Source organism: Grammomys surdaster, unplaced genomic scaffold, assembly GCF_004785775.1.
Source record: "Grammomys surdaster isolate TR1022 unplaced genomic scaffold, NIH_TR_1.0 139, whole genome shotgun sequence".
Lineage (NCBI taxonomy): Eukaryota > Metazoa > Chordata > Mammalia > Rodentia > Muridae > Grammomys > Grammomys surdaster.
Window position 1 is genome coordinate 12,920,726 of NW_021604597.1, and position 14,861 is coordinate 12,935,586.

At 40.8% G+C, this 14,861-nt stretch overlaps 1 pseudogene; it reads left to right on the forward strand.

Annotated features, from left to right (window-relative positions):
• Positions 1 to 14,275: 14,275 nt before the first annotated feature.
• Positions 14,276 to 14,658, forward strand: LOC114617830 (annotated as a pseudogene).
• The last annotated feature ends 203 nt before the right edge of the window (positions 14,659 to 14,861 follow it).

Below are 14,861 nucleotides of genomic sequence, written 5' to 3' on the forward strand. Positions count from 1 at the left end.
AGAGAGAGAGAATAAGCTAATGAGAATGGTGGCTTAGGCTTTGAAATTTCACCTCCAATTACACACCTCTTCCAAAAAGGTAATACCTCTTAATCCTTCCTGAACAGTTCTACCAATAGGGGAACATATATTCAAACTATAGGTGTCATTGTCTTTCAAACTCCTTATCTTATCTGAAAAATAAGACAAACTCTAAGCAATACCTGGTCATTGATGTCTTAATTCCAGCCCAATGAAGATTGGGACTAGAGAATCTTCCATTCAAGGCAAACCTGAATAGCAATATCCTATCTCAAAAAAATTAAAAACCAAAATGATAATTTCTGTTCTTAGTAGAGTCCCATTCTTCACCTTCATGTAACTTATTACCATACTGCGAAAAGCCCAGAAGAACTTTGCCCCCAGCTACCAGCTACTATCTATTCTCTGAGACCATTATTCACTGCCACTAAAATTCACTTACTATACCTTCTAAAAATACCTACAGTCCTTCCTATGATGTTTTGCTCTGTCTTATAAAGCAAGTAGGACAGAGAAACAGAAAAAATAGGCAGTGTCCTAACCAGGATATGTTGGCAACATATGTGGACAGCTTTGTGTCTTTCTTCAATGTCATAATTTATTAAGTTCACAAACTGTGAATGGTTATAATATTTTTAAACATAAAGTGGATGTAGTCTAGAATCACCTGGGAAGGGACTTCTCAATAAAGGATTATTTAAGTAAGGTTGACCTGCGGGCATGTCTGTAGGAGATTCTCTTGAATTCACTGCTTGAAATGGAAAGATCCACCCATTGTGGATATGATTCCCTATGCAGGGGATCCTGAGCTTTGTAAGAATGGAAAATGTGACCTGAATATAAGCATGGATTCATTCACTCCTCTCTGTTTCTTGGCTGTGGATGCAATATGACCAGTGAATTCAAGTTCTTGCTGCTTTGGCTTCCCCATCCAGCTACAATGCACTAAACTTTGAGCTAAAACAATCCATTTCTCCTTTAAGTTGCCCTTCTCAGGATTTTGTCACAACAATAAGAGAGGAAACTAAAACACAAGCTAAGTCAGTTCCACTGGCTACTATTCACTAAGCACTCTTGACTTCACTTGGTACTCATAACTATTGGCAATAAGGTTTTTTAATTCCATTGTAATTTAATGCCATGTCAATAACTCTTAAATCAGATGTTATCATTCAAACTGTTCTAGGTGTCAATCAGAATACATGAAGCACATGTTGAAATTTCCAGGTTTTTATGACCCAGGACAAAAATTACATCAAGGGGACAGGAAGTACTAGACATAGAGGCAGAAAAAGAAAAAGTACTCCCAAGAATAAGAGTGTCCTGACCAGCAGGGCATTAAACAGGGTCTGGGGAGATCACCTAAGAGAGAATGGGGAAAAACGGGCAAACACAAAGGAACACGGCTTGTCTATAGGCTGATCAAACCATAATTTTTACTTTTTTACACACGGGTTAAATACACAAAAAGGCAGGATGTGGAGAAGGGGATGACACAGGAGCGTAGGTGTTCAGGGGGAGAACAGATATCTTCCAGAACAGTGTCAGCTGGGTGAAGGTTCAGGGGACAGATCACTATGACTCCGCCTATGATTCACTTGTTCTTATCTACGCTGGTACTATCCACCAAGGTTACCTATCTACAAGGTCTATGTATTCAGCCTGGCAATTTTCCACCAAAGCTGCTTGTTTACAATAGTTTCTAGGCATCTGTTCAATGTTTTTCCACAGAGACCCAAGACTGTGTTAGCAGGCACGTGTGTCAGGTCTATTGCTGATTTTAGGCCTATGGCTGATTTTAAGCCTTCAGTGTATAAGCAGAGCTGCCTCTGACATAAGAGCAAGCTGATGGGCTAGGAAAAGGCATTCAAATGCTCTATGCAGGCGTATCTCAACCCCATATAAGTCATTTAGGTAGAATTCATCTTCTTCCATATTTTTATATCATGGACTTTTTTTCTCACCTGCTCTGTTCTATGTAGCCCAGACTGGGAAAGGACTCCAATATTTTACTATTAATTTGCTCTTTCCATGCATTAATATTTAACATTATTTATTACATCTTATTTATCTGGAGAGGAGTGCACTTGATTCAGCACTAGGAATAAAATTGAAAAATACAGATGCCTAAAAGCATCAGATCAGTAGTTGTGATGGTTTATTGGTCATTTCTATAGCACCCACCTTCTCTGCAAGACCTCACTTGTCCTATCGTACACATGCTCTGTTACATGTAGCCCTTGCTGGGAGGGGAACTCTGGTCTTTCTAGCAGCTTCTTTCATAGGTTAATCTTGATGTTGCCCACCCCATCTCCTGCCACATTAGCACAGTGAACTCGCTCAGGTGGGGAACATTCTATACCTCAAGTGTAGAACACTTTGAATTGTGTGCAATGTGGAGTGGGTACACTGAAAATGTCCTCCCCTGAAAACAAAAACAAAAACATCCTATTCAAAACTTCAAAACTTTCCCCAGAAAATACATGAACATTCAAAATCTTCCTCTTAAGGTGAAATAGAAATGTCTATTCTAAGATGTTCTTTCTCCCTGTACAGTGGCCAGCTGTCCTTTTTGTAATAAACTTTCACCTTGTACTGGCTTATATCTGATTTACATCCACTGTAAGAAAAAGAATCCACATAGCCAGTTACAAGGGCATTTGCTTCAGTGATCTTGCCCTTCTCTGAATTTTGTATTCTGTGCTGTTCCCATGTCCGTGAATACAGTAATAAATTTGTATGCACTTTTTCTCTAAGATGTTCATTGTCGGTAAGATTTCAACAGATAACCAAGCCTTCAGAGGGAAATGTGACTTTCCTTCAATTAGGATTGGAAACAATACAGAGAGACTTTTAACGAAAAAAAAAAATCCTCTTTTCCATCTAAAGCCCAGTTTTGTGTCCTGTCTATTTGCAATGTTTTCTCACTGGACAATTCACTGCCTTCAAACTCCAACAGAGTGTAAATTTTTATGCCCTGAAGTAATCCAAACACTGAGCAGTGCAGCTCAGAGAGGACTACTCTCTGCTGGTAGCTGCCATTGCACCCAAACAGCTCCTCCACAGAGAGCTCACTTCCCTTGATTTATCTTCTTTTTGCCTCAGCACATAACCTGAAGCAGCCTGGCATGCATTTTGTTGTTGTTGCTGTAGTTGTTGTTGTTGTTGTTGTAGTTTTAAATCTCTTTTGTTTTCTTTTCTAACTTTTGTAGAAGGGAACAATTGTTATAGTCTGAGTTTTCAGACTTCTAATTGGTCTAGTTACTTGTTACACTGTAAACCCTCTTCAGCAGACAGAAGATGAATAAAAAGGGGCTCTGAAAGAAAGCTGCAATCTTGAGTTTGTTTTTTGTTTGTTTGGTTGGTTTTTTTGTTTTTCCAGAGGCAGTTGATTACCCACAAATAACAAGGCACTCTCCTGTCATCTCAAATTTGCACTGCAAATTCAGACTGTGAGGAATGAACAGTCAGTTAAGAAGCACTGTACAGCTGAGGTTGGCGTTCATCAGGAAGAGATGAACGCCATTCCTCACATTCTAAAATCTAGACACAGGCTTGGGATTCTGTAGAATTTCTTCTACCCAGAGTTTTCTTTTTTTTAATTTATTTTATTTTTTAAATGTTAATTAAAGGCTTTATAAGTTTGGTAATGCTCAGTAACAAGATGCCCATACAATCAGAAGTGTAACCCAATACCCAATCTAGAAAAACCAACTACCTTTGACTGTCGGAGACTCACAAACATCTGCCTCCATGTTTCCCTCCTCTCTCTCTCTCTCTCTCTCTCTCTCTCTCTCTCTCTCTCTCTCTCTCTCGTCTCCTAGCTCCTCTTCTTCTTCTCCTCCTCCTCCTCTCATTACTCCTCCTCTTCCTCTCCTTACTCCTCTCACCATAGCTCCTACTACATATCACCCTTCCTGTTAAGATAAAACTTTTCTCTCAAAATACAATTAGAGCATAACTATACCAATTTATATCAGTAAGGTACAAAATAGACCTAATATCCAGTCCATCATTTTGTAGACTAACCAGAACCTCTGTCATCTCTCCTAACTAAAAGACTTAGTTCTGAACCTGGCTTTTTTCTTGACTTTAGAATGAATGTCAGCTGAAAACCATCCTCTCAAGTCTTTTCTCTCAAAGTAAATAGCCAGAATTGGCTATGAGACTATAAGTCTTCAACCCCATCAGAAATCCAGAATGACTGAATTAACTGAAATTATGAGAATCACAAAGCATAGCTTCTAAAACTTAGCCAATTTATAGAGACCACTGAACACCTGGACAGTCCCTAGACTACAAAATGTTGGGGCATCCGATATTCAGCCTTCTGGCCCAGGATCATCTGACAGACCTAGTGATGCAGAATTATTAAGGGCTGATTACTCTGTCTTGGCAGATATAATCAGTTGACTATTCCGCAAGTGTGTCCTTTTCAGGACAGCAATTTGTCTGTAGATGAAAAGAAACAACTCTTGCCAAGTGACTGTCTCACCACAACTGGAGTAACTCCAAAGACCCTCAATTTCTTTTTAGAATCCAAGACAGGAAGCTGTCAGGAGCAGATAGGTCTCTAATCAAAATGAACCTTAGTGCAGAAATGTTTGTAACATCAATTCCATGGACTTCTGACATTTTGAAACCCAACTATCCATGTAAGGCAATCTGGACTGTTGTCTGTTAACTCCTCTCAGCTATTTCTAAATAAAATATAGAAAACACCCTAACAATAAACTCAGCCATGAATTTGTTATAGGCCCTTAACTCACAGGCTAATCATCTCAAATCAGTTAAAAAAGTTAAAGAAGGACTGGGCCTAAGCCTTGTATTCCTAAATGTGTTATATAGGCACAATACCTGTGAGAGTAACAGTATTAATCTCACTTCTATATCAATAAGGAACTCGTACCAATAAAAACATTAAATTTGAAATCAAAGTAAATTTTGTACCTTTAAGAAATTATAACTTCAGCTTAATAACAATTATACAGATTTCTACCAATAGATTATGGCTATGCAATAAATCCTAGCTATTCCTCCTGTTCCAACAAAAACAATACTTTTCCCTAGAAAGACAGCCCAATATTAACTACCTCAGTCCCCAAGCCCAGGGAATAAGGGCACTGACTCTTCGTTAACTACTTCAAGCTGATTATGGGTGTTGAGATATTAGAAGAGGGGCAGGGGGAAGAGTAAATTGATAAGCCTCTGACGTCTGTGTCTTCACTGCATTCAGCTGAGATTCCAGGACATCAGAGGTTCGAGTAGGTTTGCTCAGCTTGCTTGATGAGTAGATACACCAAGGCTGTATATTCTGCAATGTACAATTCTCAAAACAAATTTTAGTAAAAAGATATTTTTTGTTTGAATTCTGGAATCTAGTCTTCTGGTGGCCTGTCTCTATCATATCTAATCTATATAATTCTGGGAGTTTCTATGAAGGTGTGCTCCCACCATCCTCCCATTCCTGAATCCCTGCTCTCAAATTCCCCAACACTAGGGAATCCAAACTATTGGGTACCAAGGCCCTCCACTTCCACTGATGCCTGACAAGGCCACCCTCAACTAAATATACAGGTGGAGCCATGGGTCCTTCCCTTTGTGTTCTCGGGCTGGAGGTTTTAGAATGGCTACTCCAGCTTGTTTCTTAGGACCATTTGCTTGAAAAATTGTTTTCCAGCCTTTTACTCTAAGGTAGTGTCTGTCTTTGCACTGAGGTGGGTTTTCTGTATGCAGCAAAATGCTGGGTCCTGTTTACGTATCCAGTTTGTTAGCCTATGTCTTTTTATTGGGGAATTGAGTCCATTGGTGTTAAGAGATATTAAAGAACAGTGATTGTTGCTTCCTGTTATTTTTGTTATTAGAGGTGGAATTATGTGTGTGTGGCTATCTTCTTTTAGGATTTGTTGGGAGAGGATTACTTTCTTGCTCTGTCTAGGGTATAATTTCCCTTCTTGTATTGGAGCTTTCTAGCTAATATCCTTTGTAATGTCAGGTTTGTGGAAAGATATTGTGTAAATTTGGTTTTGTCATGGAATATCTTGGTTTCTCCATCTATGGTAATTGAGAGTTTTGCTGGGTATAGTAGCTGGGGCTGGCATTTGTGTTCTCTTAGGGTCTGTATGATGTCAGTCTAGGATCTTCTGGCTTTTATAGTCTCTGGTGAGAAGTCTGGTGTAATTCTTATAGGTCTGCCTTTATATGTTACTTGGCCTTTTTCCCTTACTGCTTTTAATATTCTTTCTTTGTTTTGTGCATTTGGTGTTTTGATTATTATATGACGGAATGTATTTCTCTTCTGGTCTAGTCTATTTGGCGTTCTGTAGGCTTCTTGTATGTTTATGGGCTTCTCGTTCTTTAGGTTAGGGAAGTTTTCTTCTATAATTTTGTTGAAGATATTTATTGGCCCTTTAAGTTTGGAATCTTCACTCTCATCTATACCTATTATCCTTAGGTTTGGTCTTCTCATTGTGTCCTGTATTTCCTTGATGTTTAGTGTTAAGAACTTTTTGCATTTTGCATTTTCTTTGACAGCTATGTGAATGTTTTCTATGGTATCTTCTGCACCTGAGATTCTCTCTTCTATCTCCGGTATTCTATTAGTGTAGCTTGCAACTATGACTCCTGATTTTTTTTCCCTAGGTTTTCTATCTCCAGGGAAGTCTCCCTTTGTGATTTCTTTATTGTTTCTACTTCCATTTTTATGTCCTGGATGGTTTTGTTCAATTCCTTCACCTGTTTCGTTGTGTTCTCTTGTAATTCTTTTTGTAATTTTTTTGTGTTTCCACTTTAAGGGTTTCTACCTGTTCTCCTCAAATTCTTTGAGAATGTTATTTATGTCCTTCTTAAAGTTCTCTATCACCATCATTAGAAGTGATAAATCTGAATCTTGCTTTCCTGGTGATGTGAGGAATTCAGGACTTTATAGTTTGGGAGAACTAGGTTCTAATGATGCCAAGTACCCTGGGTTGCTGATACTTATGTTCTTGCACTTGCCTTTCGCCATCTGGATCACCTTAGCGCTACCTGCCCTGTCTCTTACTGGAGTCAATCTTTTCTATTATCTTGGTTGTTTCAGAACTATGTGGGGTGGGTGTTACTACTAGGGTTAGAGCTGGGGCCCAAGATCTGCTCAGTGCTCAGGCCCAGACCGGAAGGAACCAGTGCTTGGGGCCAAGAGTAAATTCCTGGGTCCTAGTGGATCCCAGTTACTCCCTGTTTGGGGCTGGTGTTGCTGTCTCCTTACCTAAGATACTGCCCAGGTTAGAGCTACTGGGAGGCCCATTTCCCCCTGGGTTTTGTGAGATTGGGTGCAGAGCAGCCACCAGGGATCTGCTCAGTCAGAGTTTTCTTAATACAGAGCGAGCACAGAACTAGCTAGAACCCTGCAGTCTGTGTGCCGTGGGACCAGCTACTCCAGAGAGTTCTGGAACATTTGGCAAAACGAGAATGTGAGCAGCATAACTCTAATCTTACTTTTCAAAAAGAGAAAGAAAACCAAACCGAAACAGTACTCAGGAGTGAAAGAATGCACACACGTATTGGCAACAGCCAGATCATAGAGGAAATGGAACCCTGACGCAGCTAGTAGCAAACAGATACACACATCAACCTACAAAGCACATTACCCAGCCCAGAAGCCAGCCTGTTAACATTTAAGTCAGACTTCAAAAGGCTAGACAAGCTTCTCAACCAAAATCCGGAAAGACAAAACATAACCCCTGTAATATTGACTTCCCTGCTTTTTGTTGCTGCCTTCTATTTAGAGCTGGAATGCCTGCCTTCTATTTAGAGCTGGAATGCCTGCTACTCCTTCTTCCTCCAATCGCTACAACACAACAGACTAGAGTGGAGGACATCAGAAATTAAGGACTGGTATTACCTTCTAGGCCCACTTTTAGTGACCTCCCGCCATCATCTAGGCTCTTCGGCCCAAAGCTGAAAGCACTTCCTGCTCTTTCAGAGGAACTGAGTTCAGCTCTCAGCTCCCTTAAGTTCCATAATTCCCTGAGTGGCCTCTGCAGGCATTTGAACTCATGTGTTGCATGTGCACGCACACACGCATGTACACAAACACACACTCGCGCGCACACACACACACACACACACACACACGCACTCACGCGCGCATATGTGTGCACACACTCAAATAAAAATAAATCATAAAAATCCCATAGTGCCACCAGCTGGTTAAATGAGGGAATTCTGAAACAACTTCCTTTTTTCCTACAATAAAATATTCCCTCTCTTCTGTCTGCCTATTATGCTGCCAAAATACACGCAATGGTAGTTAAGTCCTTTGGTACAAGCACCTCAGCAAATATCTTTTGCTTGTTACAAAATAAGGTCCCAAAACTTCACTTGATACATTGTCGGATCTTCTCTGGTCTTTAGGTTCCTCCTCTAGTAAATAGAAATAATGTTGCTAAACCCTAAAAAAGTGTTAATGAACTAGAAAAACAAAAGCAACGCAATTACACATCGTTTTAAAACACAAGCACAATCGACCAGAATATGGTACCCCAAAATATGATTTTCTGGCTAAGGTAGCAGTGACATCATTGGCCATAAACAATTAAAGAGACATATTTTGGTTCATGGTTTCACAACATCATGGTAGCAAAGGAATAGTTTGGTCCACTCCGGTTGGAGAATGTGGTAGAGACTATGTACAACATGACAAAGCCAGACAAAGAAGCAGAGGGCAGGGCAGGAGCCAGGGGCTGGGCATAACCTTCAGAGATTCCCTCTACTGACCTACTTCCAACCAGCTGGGCCCTAGTTCCCCAAATAGCACTACCAACTGGCAACCAAGTATTCAAAGCACTATCCTGTAGGAGACAGTTAAGATTCAAACTGTAGCATGATACCTCTCATCCCAAAAGCTCATGGTCATCTTATAATACAGAGCATATTTAGTCTAATTTCAAGAATCTCCATGCTCCTAACAATTACAATATTCTTTAAATTTCTGAGGTCCAAATTTCTACTAAGACTTAAAAGACTCTTAGTTACCAACCCATGTAAAATAAAGGAGAACGTTACCTACTTCTAACATATAGTAGCACAGACTAAGCATTCCCATTTCAAGAGCCAGGAATTGAGACATAGGAAGGAAAGAGAGAGAGCCAAAGTGTAAACGTTAAATTTTGTATCTGTCCATACATCACATATGGAGCTCCAAGAGGCTCAGGTGTCCCTCTCTCTACTGCATATGTCTTAGGGTTACAATTGCTGTGATAAAACACCGTGACCAAAAACTACCTGGGAACAAAAGGGTTTACTTCACTTCCATATCACAATTCATCATTGAGGGGAGTTGGCATGAACCTAGAGACAGTAACCGATGCAGAAGCCAAGGAGGAATGCTGCTTCCTCGCTTTCCCCTCATGGTTTGCTCAGCCTTCTTTCTTGTAGAATCCAGGACTACCAGCCGCGGAGTGACCCAACTCATAAAGGAATAGACTAGGCCTTCCCACAACAATCACTAATTTTTAAAATGCCCTACAGGCTTGCCTACATGGAGGCATTTTCTCAGGTGAGGTTCCCTAATCTCATAGGACAAAGCTTATGTCAAGTTGACATAAATACAAGTCAGAACAGCACTGGGATTGGCATCCTACATGACTACACTCTGGCATGGGTTCTAGTCAGTTCATGCAGCTTCCTTTGGCAGACACTCAACGTATTTCCAGAAGATCTCCACTGGGCTGCACCCTCTACACATAGCCCTGTCAGGGCCACCTTTACAAGTCTGCTGCATATTGCCCATACCATACATGGCTTTTTTTTTCTTGAGACTTGATGGAAGTCTTCCTGACTCCATCACTCCTGTACTATGCGTGCCTGTAAGTGTCACATGGATAGTTCCAAGCTCTGCTACTTGCTTGATTACTGATGGGCTCTCCTCTTGGATCATGGCTACAATAGCATCTAAGTGCATGAGTGGCTGAACCTGGTAAAACACTTCCTTGAGTAGGCATTTTCCAATCTCTTACATTAAACTTTCAGTTTTATGCCCAGGAGTCTGCAATGGGTAGATTTTCACTAATTTCTCAAATGCTTTCAAAGAATTTTTTTGAGACCATTTATCTTACTGGTCTGGAACTGTAGGCTAGTCTCACTGTCCAGTGAGAGGGATTTATCTGTCTCTACCTTTCCATCACCATACCTGGCCTTTTACATGTAGGTTCTAGGATCAAACTCATGTAATTTGTGTAAACATCCTAATAAGCATGAAGGTACTGTAAAGAGATATGTAACCCTCTTTGGTCATCAGAATATTAAAGTAATGGAACCCAAAAAATTCCTGGAATTTCTCCAGGAATCTCATGCCAGAAGAAGGAAAAGACTGAGGCTCCAGAGCCATCCAGAAGAAGGTCTTGTGTCTTAGACGGATTTATACCTTTTTAGGCAAACTTACAAGAGAAATTGGATCTGAACATATGGTGATGGGTGAGACTATACCTTGGCCAGGACTGCTAACTTACTATGCATACTTCTGATTTCCTTAATCTATGTCTTATGTTAGCAGGTGGAGTGGAGGCAGGGGTGGGGTGAGGGGTGGGGAAATATCACTGAACCACTTTATTGCTCTTGTCAATGCGGTGGCATTCATTAAATTTCCATTTTCTGCTTTTTAGCATTGCCAATGTAATGGCTTATTTAGGACAGTAATTAAACCTAGTTTGTTGGGAGGGGCTATTAGAGGCTATTAGTCTGACTTCTGCACCATTAACATTCTGACTGAACTGCCCACTAGTGCAGAAGCTAAGCTCTAATGGTTAAACACTCATTTTCTACACAATCTTCATAGTTTTCACATCTCTCTGCTTGGCCTTTTGCTTCTCATTCTCTCTGTAAACCTGGCAAGAAACAGACAGTACCAACCATGCTTGAATGCTATGCTGTCTTGGAATTTCCTCTGTAGATTAGTCTACCACTTTTTAATCAAGTTTCACTCTCTGTGTTACAAAACATGGGAAAAAACATATACATGTCCTTTCTGAGAACAATGGCATCTGGATCAAATGATATGGGTACCTTTGAAAATTACAGAGCTTTCTTAGTGTGCTAGCACCACAGAACCTCGATGTCAAAAACTGCATTGAACCAGTGGCTTTTATATTCTTGTCACTCAAAGTCAAACAATGATACAACTTACAGAGTGAGTTTTAGAGACAATATTAGTATAGATTCATATATGGCAGTTCAAGATGGAAAAAAAGGAAGAGCTATGCTGTTTGACTTAGTCATGGAGGTCACCCACATGGCAGATAAGCAGCTGCACGGAAAAGCAAGGTGGCTTCAGAGAAAGGAATGGAAGCTCAACTCAGAGTTCTACAAAAAACTATACTTAAACTCAGGCAGCATCTGAAAAGAAGAAAGAAATGGTGAACTTATTTTTAGAAAATGAGTTCCCACTTCTGCATGGGGCCTTATAAAGGCTGGCCAACTTAGCAGAAGCTCATGGTGGCTCCTAAGGACTGCTTGGAAGCTGAGAGTCTCGAGAAGGATAAGTACATTATCTCATTAAAAGGCTAAGCATGGCTTAAGGGGAATGTGTCATCCTGCATGACCCCACTTTCCTAAGGGGTAGGCCTTAGCCAGCTCATTAGCCTGACCAATCAAAACATTAGGTCTCTACCAAGGCCAGACACTTCATCCATTCATTCTCTTAACCAGAAGAAAAATATTTGCCTTTAAATGGTATTTACTACTACTGTGGCATTCCTCCCTCTTAGAAGGCAACCCTAAAGTCACTTAGGAGGTGGGATAAAATGGAGAACAAATACAATACATTTTACCATGACAATCTAAGGATCTAGTGCCAAACCTGCTCACTAATATCAATGTATGGACTGGAGTTTTAACGTCTGCTCTCATGTATAGCTTCCAGGCAGAAGTGTTCATTTAGGTCCTTTGGAAAGGGATAAGAAACCAAGTGTCTTTCCAGCATTCCTGACCAGAGTTTTTGGTATTTTATAGATAGAATAGCAGATGAAAAAAAGCAGCAGATACATATCAAAACATCATCAAATTGATATTTAAACACCCAGCAAAACTCACCTTAGGAAACCCTGTTAAAGCTACAATGCTGGAGTTATTGACTAAGGATTTTTAGACAGAGTTGGTATGTATATAGCTTTTGCTACTCCACTTAAGCCCCTGGAACAGACTGTACTATGAGACCCCACCCAGAGAATACTGGATCTGTGGATTAAAAACATAGACACACAAAGTTGCTTAATTTCAACTTGCCTTATTGGCTCAACTGCTAGGAACCTCCAATCTACCTCAGCTAGTGTGCCCTTTCCACTACTCCCAGCTCAGCACCCTAAATCTGCATTCAGTTTCAGTTGCTCAGTCACCTTTAGTCCCAGATTAACATCCCCAACCTCCCGCCTGTAGAAGCAGCCTGTGGCTGCTCCACTCAAGATCTCACATGGTTGGCTGGCTCTTCTCCCTCCGAAGCATGGTTAAAAAAAAAAAGTCTCTTTCTCCTCTCCTTGCATCTGCTACCTTGCCTGTGGCGACCTGGAAGTCCTTCCTATTTCTTCTGCCAAGTAATTAGTCTGTGGAATCTTTACTGAAAGATCAAGAGCCAATTGGGGAATAGGACCTTAGCATCAAAACCATCCTTACACAGAGTCCTCACTGTGAATGTGCTTTCCAAAAGCTTTTAAAATTATTATTGTTTTTATACTTATTTGTCTGTCTGTCTATCTACACACACACACACACACACACACACACACACACACACACACACACATATATATATATATATATATATATATATATATATATATATATATATATCATGCATATGGGTATTTTACCTGCATGTATGTCTATGTACCACATGTGCCCACAGAAGCCAGAAGAAGGCAATGATCCTTTAGAACTGGAATTACAGGTAGTGGTGAGGCACTGTGTGGGTACTATGAAACAAACCCAGGTCCTTTGGAAGGTCCATAAATGCTCTTTTTCTCCTGACCCAACTCTCCACAATCCTTACTCCTATGCAGTTCCTTTAAGCCACCAAGAGGTTCTGTTGCATCTATCCACCTTTCTGAATCAAGATTCAGAACAGCTTAACTTCCTTTTTCTTTGTCTTCTATCTGGATGCTGGTTAGAGCAATATTTTCCCTGGTACCTTGAGGTTTTCCACAGGTTCTCTAAAGCTCCATTCCCTCCCATGTGGTTATTTATCTATCATATGGCTGTCCACCATGCCTAACTCAAATATCATGACTCTCTCTTTCCTTCTTAAGCTTTCACCTGTAGATCTACAATAAAACACATCCTCCCTGGTCTGTGAAATTTCATCCTACAGATTTATGAGTCAAGAACCCAAAAGTCATTGCAGGGGGGAGAGGGAGTGGGAGGACCTTTGTCAGCCATCAAGTTTCAAGACCCTAGCTTGACAAGAAAGACACTATTGTCAAGGATACCCCAAGATTGCAGCATCACTGTGCTGGGAAATTTGAAAAAAATGTAAATACATGGAGCAGCATTCTATTTTTCCTGCTTTGTCTTATTTCCCATCTTCCCACCTTCCTTATTTACATGCAAGAGGCAGCATCAGCTCTAGCTCCAGTTTCTCTTTCTTCTTTGCATCTCCCTTTTACTTGAAAATTTGATATATTCATTTAAAACTAGGTAGGCAGGTTTCTGTGGGAAACCTGAACCCAAGTTGCTGAGTGCTAGGAAGGCATTCACGGCAGGAGCAGTGCCGAGGGCCATGCAGAAGGAACAGCAAATTGCTTTAGAACTCACAGAATATGGCCCACCAGTTAGCACAACTACATTGGGTGTGTCTAGGAGAGGCGAGGCCCGGTGTCCTGAAGACTTCACACTGTTGTGGAGTTTTGCTCTGTTTGTTACCTCCACATCGCTCTTAATCTAAGAATTGTATGAAAACTCTAAGGGGGCTTCCAGCCCCTCACTGGGCAGTATCACTGGCACTCGCAATAATAATGCTTAATCTTTCTCGGGCATTGCTGCTGGAGCAGATTAATGATTTGATCAATACCTTAGGAAAAAACTTAGAAGTGTAGATTGCCAGCTATGACCATCACCCTTAGAAAGAAATTGGAAAAATAAACTGTTAGTGAAGTTAGATTAAGATGCTTTTGCTAGTGGCTCTGATGTAGAAAATCTGACGTTCAGAGACGCACACTCTTCGTTTTTCAGTCTGTCTGAGGTGAGCTGTTGTCCAGTCGCGGAGAGGCCAGCGCACCGCAGCCTGATGGAGGCTGATGTGAATCCGAAGGCCTATCCCCTCGCAAATGCCCACCTCACCAAAAAGCTGCTGGACCTTGTTCAGCAGTTGTATAACTACAAGCAGCTTCGGAAAGGAGCCAATGAATCACTAAAACCCTCAACAGAGGTATCTCTGAGTCCATTGTGATTGCAGCAGACGCTGAGCCCTTGGAGATCATCCTGCACCTCCCTCTGCTGTGTGAAAACAAAAATCTCCCCTACGTATTTGTGTACTCCAAACAGGCTTTAGGACAGGCCTGTGAAGTCTCCAGGCTGGTAATCGCCTGTTCTGTTACCATCAAAGAAGGTTCTCAACTAAAGCAGCAGATACAGTCCATTCAGCAGTCTATTGAAAGGTTCGTGATGTAGGCTGTGGCCTCTGCCCCTTCCTGTCTACTCCCTCCCTGTTTGTGTATCATATTGTCTGTTAGCATGTACTATTTTCCTCCAGTTTCTATTATATTGTACTACATCTGGTGTTTGTATCTTTATTTTTGTCTTAACAGGGTTGTTTTTCACGAAAGAAAGAAAGAAAGAAAGAAAGAAAGAAAGAAAGAAAGAAAGAAAGAAAG